Raw genomic sequence first — 7770 nt, 5'->3', positions numbered from 1 at the left:
ACTGTGACATCACTGTGTGTATTATCCCTGTACTGTGCCATCACTGTGTGTATTATCCCTGTACTGTGCCATCACTGTGTATTATCCCTGTACTGTGACATCACTGTGTATTATCGCTGTACAGTGACATCACTGTGTGTATTATCTCTGCACTGTGCCATCACTGTGTGTATTATCCCTGTACTGTGACACCACTGTATATTATCCCTGTACTGTGACATCACTGTGTGTATTATCCCTGTACTGTGCCATCACTGTGAATTATCTCTGCACTGTGCCATCACTGTGTGTATTATCCCTGTACTGTGCCATCACTGTGTATTATCCCTGTACTGTGCCATCACTGTGTGTATTATCCCTGTACTGTGCCATCACTGTGTATTATCCCTGTACTGTGACATCACTGTGTATATTATCCCGGTACTGTGCCATCACTGTGTGTATTATCCCTGTACTGTGACATCACTGTGTGTATTATCCCTGTACTGTGACACCACTGTGTATTATCCCTGTACTGTGACATCACTTTGTGTATTATCCCTGTACTGTGCCATCACTGTGTGCATTATCCCTGTACTGTGCCATCACTGTGTATTATCCCTGTACTGTGACATCACTGTGTATTATCCCTGTACAGTGACATCACTGTGTGTATTATCTCTGCACTGTGCCATCACTGTGTATTATCCCTGTACTGTGACACCACTGTATATTATCCCTGTACTGTGCCATCACTGTGTGTATTATCCCTGTACTGTGCCATCACTGTGAATTATCTCTGCAATGTGCCATCACTGTGTGTATTATCCCTGTACTGTGCCATCACTGTGTATTATCCCTGTACTGTGCCATCACTGTGTGTATTATCCCTGTACTGTGCCATCACTGTGTATTATCCCTGTACTGTGCCATCACTGTGTGTATTATCCCTGTACTGTGCCATCACTGTGTGTATTATCCCTGTACTGTGACATCACTGTGTGTATTATCCCTGTACTGTGACATCACTGCGTGTATTATCTCTGTACTGTGACATCACTGTATTATCCCTGTACTGTGACATCACTGTGTGTATTATCCCTGTACTGTGACATCACTGTGTGTATTATCCCTGTACTGTGACATCACTGTGTGTATTATCCCTGTACTGTGACATCACTGTGTGTATTATCCCTGTACTGTGACATCACTGCGTGTATTATCCCTGTACTTTGACATCACTGCGTGTATTATCCCTGTACTGTGACATCACTGTGTATATTATCCCTGTACTGTGCCATCACTGTGTATTATCCCTGTACTGTGACATCACTGTGTGTATTATCCCTGTACTATGCCATCACTGTGTGTATTATCCCTGTACTGTGACATCACTGTGTGTATTATCCCTGTACTGTGCCATCACTGTGTGTATTATCCCTGTACTGTGACATCACTGTGTGTATTATCCCTGTACTGTGACACCACTGTGTATTATCCCTGTACTGTGACATCACTGTGTGTATTATCCCTGTACTGTGCCATCACTGTGTGTATTATCCCTGTACTGTGCCATCACTGTGTATTATCCCTGTACTGTGACATCACTGTGTATTATCCCTGTACAGTGACATCACTGTGTGTATTATCTCTGCACTGTGCCATCACTGTGTGTATTATCCCTGTACTGTGACACCACTGTATACTATCCCTGTACTGTGACATCACTGTGTGTATTATCCCTGTACTGCGACACCACTGTGTATTATCCCTGTACTGGGACATCACTGTGTGTATTATCCCTGTACTGTGCCATCACTGTGTATTATCTCTGCACTGTGCCATCACTGTGTGTATTATCCCTGTACTGTGCCATCACTGTGTATTATCCCTGTACTGTGCCATCACTGTGTGTATTATCCCTGTACTGTGCCATCACTGTGTGTATTATCCCTGTACTGTGATATCACTGTGTGTATTATCCCTGTACTGTGACATCACTTTGCACATTATCCCTGTACTGTGACATCACTGTGTGTATTATCCCTGTACTGTGACATCACTTTGCACATTATCCCTGTACTGTGACATCACTGTGTGTATTATCCCTGTACTGTGCCATCACTGTGTGTATTATCCCTGTACTGGGACACCACTGTGTATTATCCCTGTACTGTGACATCACTGTGTGTATTATCCCTGTACTGTGACATCACTATATAAACCCTATATTATGATGTTACTGTGCACATTGCCTTATTCTTGTCTGTGATGGCACCGTGTACGTAGGGGGTAGCTGTGGTGGTAAGCCATATAGCATGGTCGGGTTTTTACTTATTTTCCTCATCGCTGATGGCTGACACTTAGTGGGATATTTATCAAAACCTGTGCAGAGGAAAAGTTGTCCCCCCTGTGCCAAATCATTCCTCCATTCCCTCATCCCTCTGTTCTTCTTACCTGGCCAGCAGGCAGTGAGTGACGAGATGTGCTCCTCTGCACCTTACTCACAGAGGGCAGCAGCTGCCCATCCATTCCCTTCACTTCTCACATGAGCAGCTTCACTTAGGCCCCACCCCCTCATTTTAGCGCCGCCCCGATCCTTCCACCCGGTTTCTGGCCAGGCTGACCTCCCTCCTCACAGGCTGACAGCTCCCTCTGATGCTTTAGAGGAGGAATTAGCTGTTTGCTACCCTGTGTCTCCTCCACCACAGCTAAGTGCTTGGCAGAGAGGAGTCATTCTCCCCTGCTGTATTGTTTATGCACAGCCCAAATTGCCCTTATTACTTCCCATATCACTCCAGTTGCAACTGACTAATGCCTGACTTACACCACCATACTGTTACTGAATGAAATACACCATACAGTGACCATATAGAGGTATATACCAGCTGTACACGAGCGATCTGCAGACCGTAGAGGTTATTAGTTATATCTAGGGACTCACAGGAGACGTCTTCTCTGATCAGAGTCGTTCAATTCTCCTTTTCTTCTTTATCCGCCATGAAGACTTCTCCCAGCCAAGACTTGTCTCTACAGAATCTGACAAACGTTTTAGGTTCCTTTCTATAGCACCAACCTCTTTACAAACTCCCCATGTATATTGCCCCACATTTTGTGACATCACTGTGTATTATCCCTGTACTGTGACATCACTGTGTATTATCTTTGTACTGTGACATCAATGTGTGCATTATACCTTTACTGTGACATCACTGTGTGTATTATCCCTGTACTGTGACATCACTGTGTGTATTATCCCTGTACTGTGACATCACTGTGTGTATTATCTCTGTACTGTGACATCACTGTGTGTATTATCCCTGTACTGTGACATCACTGTGTGCATTATACCTGTACTGTGACATCACTGTGTGCATTATACCTTTACTGTGACATCACTGTGTGTATTATCCCTGTACTGTGACATCACTGTGTATTATCCCTGTACTGTGACATCACTATGTGTATTATCCCTGTACTGTGACATCACTGTGTATATTATCCCTGTACTGTGACATCACTATGTGTATTATCCCTGTACTGTGACATCACTGTGTGTATTATCCCTGTACTGTGACATCACTGTATGTATTATCCCTGTACTGTGACATCACTGTGCATATTATCCCTGTACTGTAACATCACTGTGTGTATTATCCCTGTACTGTGACATCACTGTGTGTATTATCCCTGTACTGTGACATCACTGTGTGTATTTTCCTGTACGGTGACATCACTGTGTGTATTATCCCTGTACTGTGACATCACTGTGTGCATTATCCCTGTACTGTGACATCACTGTGTGTAATATCCCTGTACTGTGACATCACTGTACGTATTATCACTGTACGTATTATCCCTGTACTGTGACATCACTGTGTGCATTATACCTGTACTGTGACATCACTGTGTGCATTATACCTGTACGGTGACATCATTGTGTGTATTATCCCTGTACTATGACATCACTGTGTGTATTATCCCTGTACAGTGATATCACTGTGTGTATTATCCCTGTACTGTGATATCACTGTGTGCATTATCCCTGTACTGTGATATCACTGTGTGTATTATCTCTGTACTATGACATCACTGTGTGTATTATCCCTGTACAGTGATATCACTGTGTGTATTATCTCTGTACTGTGACATCACTATGTGTATTATCCCTGTACTCTGACATCACTGTGTGTATTATCCCTGTACTGTGACATCACTATGTGTATTATCCCTGTACTGTGACATCACTATGTGTATTATCCCTGTACTGTGACATCACTATATAAACCCTATACTATGATGTCACTGTGCACATTGCCTAATTCTGTGACTGTGATGGCATTGTGTACATAGGGGGAAGCAGTGAATTGTATAACATTTTAATTTGATACAATTGTGTGTGGCAGCGTTGTATCCAGGGGCACTGTGTGTGGAAGTATTATATCTAGAGGCACAGTGTGTGACAGTATTGTTATTATATCCAGGGGCACAGTGTGTGGCAGTATTGGTACTGTATCTAGGGGCACTGTGAGTGGCAGTATTATATCCAGGGGGACTGTGAGTGGCAGTATAATATCTAGGGGCACAGTGTGTGGCAGTATTATATCCAAGGGCACTGTGTCCAGCAGTATTGTATCCAGGGGCACTCTGTGTGGCAGTATTATATCTAATGGCACTGTGAGTGGCAGTATAATATCCAGGGGCACAGTGTGTGGCAGTATTGTATCCAGGGGCACAGTATGTGGCAGTATTATATCCAGGAGCACTGTGTCCAGCAGTATTGTATCCAGGGGCACAGTGTGTGGCAGTATTATATCCAGGAGCACTGTGTCCAGGAGTATTGTATCCAGGGGCACAGTGTGTGGCAGTATTATATCCAGGGGCACTGTGTCCAGCAGTATTGTATCCAGGGGCACAGTGTGTGGCAGGATTATATCCAGGGGCACTGTGTCCAGCAGTATTGTATCCAGGGGCACAGTGTGTGGCAGTATTGTATCCAGGGGCACTGTGTCCAGCAGTATTGTATCCAGGGGCACAGTGTGTGGCAGTATTGTATCCAGGGGCACTGTGTGTGGCAGTATTGTATCCAGGGGCACTGTGAGTATTGTGGCAGTAGTAGATCCATAATGTGTGGCAGGATTTGGAGGTATTATAGAGGATGAGGATGAGGATCCAAACACATCTGGATAGTAAACTTTACAGACATTAGACGCAGCTCAAGAACTATTCAATGGAGAAGATGAGAAAAGAAAATGACTCAAATTGGAGAGGCGGTCATCTACCTCTTCCTATATCTGATCAGACCTATAGTCACTGTGTAATCGGCAGCAAGATGGGATCTTGCACCTTTCTATCCCAGCATATCTTTGTCCATTGTTCAGGTCATACTGGGAGCTGTAGTTTCGCATATGACAAACTTCTGTATGATGCTTTAATCTGACTTACTGCGGGCATTCTGCATGCAAAATATGGAGCCTCTTGCTAAAAACAGTATCCCACCCCTGCAGTAAAGGTTCTGTGTAGGGTCCTCATAGATGGACTGTATATCCTGGTGCAGTCTGGGTCAGAGGCAAGGTCACATGTGCCTGCTGTTGAATGCCTGACCATCCTGATGCAGTATAAGACCCGTTCACACTGCAGAATTTTATTGTTCCGCGCAAAGAAAGAACATGTTCATTCTTTGCGCGGATTCCTCGAGACAGTCACAAACATTCCTCTTTGGTGAATTTTTGGCCACAAGTCGCACACGATTTTGTCACCATTGACCTCACTGATAATTTCACGTGACTGTGACCTGCTGCAACTTCTTTGCGATTTGGCTATTTTTTTTTTAGTCACATGATAGTAATTTGCACAAATATGATTGTCGATGACTTAGACGCAATTTGCAGTTGCACAACACTGTTGCCATATAGTCTTCTGTGAGGTTTTGCCTTGGTGAGGTAACATTCTTAGGACAGATGTTTATTCTCTGTGGAGTGTCTAAGTCAGTGTTTCCCAGCCAGGGTGCCTCCAGCTGTTGCATAACTACAACTCCCAGCATGCCCGGACAGCCGAAGGCTGTCCGGGCATGCTGGGAGTTGTAGTTTTGCAACAGCTGGAGGCACCCTGGCTGGGAAACACTGGTCTAAGTAACTTGCAATCCCAAAAATATTTTGAATTAATCAAAAAGTTAGCCAAGCGATTATGAATCCCTACCATATAACTTACATTATGGCTAAATGTGTGAGTATGACTATGTTCTCACACTGTATTTTAAGGTTTAAAAAACCAGCTTATTATACCAGCAACAGATATCTCAACAGGACTCCCAAATGAAATGTGTCGGGATTAAAGGGGTACTCCGGTGGAATACGTTTTTTGTTTTTTTTAAATCAACTGGTGCCAGAAAGTTAAACAGATTTGTAAATTACTTCTATTAAAAAAATCTTAATCCTTCCAGTACTTATTAGCTGCTGAATACTACAGAGGAAATTCTTTTCTTTTGGAACACAGAGCTCTCTGCCGAAATCATGACCACAGTGCTCTCTGCTGACACCTCTGTCCATTTTAGGAACTGTCCAGAGCAGGAGAGGTTTGCTATGGGGATTTTCTCCTACTCATGCTGGGAGTTGTAGTTTTGCAACATCTGGAGGTCCCCAGGTTGTAGACCACTGTCCTATACTTTACATTGCACGGATCCCTCAACATACGATGGTTTCAACAAACGATGGTCCATTTGGAACGGATTACCATCGTATGCTGAGGGACCACTGTACTACTACATGTCACCAAGAGAGGGCACCATAATACCTCATTTTCTGCTATAGAGAAATCTAACGTCTACATTGACTAAAATAGAAGAAAATTTACATTGCGTGCCACAAGCACAAAACTAGCACCTAGATGTGTAAGCAGTGTATGCTCAATTGAGTAAAATTGAAAAAAATAAATAAATCAAGAATTTGTCCCTTAAATGGGTACTCTGGAGAAAAAATTATGTTTTAAAATCAACTGGTGCTGACAGTTATACAGATTTGTAAATTACTTCTATTTAAAAATCTTACTCCTTCCAGTACTTATCAGCTGCTGTATACTATAGAGGAAGTTGTATAGTTATTTTCTGTCTGTGCACAGTACTCTCTGCTGACACTTGTGTCCATGTCAGGAACTGTCCAGAGCAGGAGAGGTTTGGTATGGGGATTTACTCCTACTCTGGACAGTTTCTGATATGAACAGAGGTGTCAGCAGAGAGCACTGTGATCAGACTGGAAAGAATTACACAACGTTCTTTGGAGCATGCAGCAGCTGATAAGTACTGGAAGGATAAAGATTTTTAAATAGATGTCATTGAGGGTAGGATCACACAGTGTTCCTGCGCCTCCCTGTTAATCGTATCAGCGAAGAGGAGGCCATGATATACTGTTAACAGGGGCAGCGGACCAGAGGCTACTCAATATAACTGATACATTATGAACAGAGACACCAGGGGTCCACTGATCCCATTTTCAGCAGTATGCCTGACAGATGTGATTAAAGGAGAAGTATCATGTAGAAAAACAAAAAACTTATAAGTTTTAGATTGTGGGGGGTTCGCCTCTCCCATAGGGATACATGGAGGGGGGGGGGGGGGTGTCAGCCGCTGCATCGTGTGGGGGGGTCGAACGTCCAATTCCCGTAGAGAGACGTCCTTTGGATAGTGGATACGTTTCTCTGCATTATAGTTCTCCTTTAATGGGGGCAGGTACACAGTGTAATTGTACCCTGACAAATCTCAATTTTCACCACCAGTTGATTTGAATACACAAGTCA

The sequence above is a fragment of the Hyla sarda genome, chromosome 4, assembly GCF_029499605.1.
Source record: "Hyla sarda isolate aHylSar1 chromosome 4, aHylSar1.hap1, whole genome shotgun sequence".
Classification (NCBI taxonomy): domain Eukaryota; kingdom Metazoa; phylum Chordata; class Amphibia; order Anura; family Hylidae; genus Hyla; species Hyla sarda.
The sequence above is the reverse complement of the archived record's forward strand: the minus strand, read 5'-3'. Positions refer to the sequence as shown.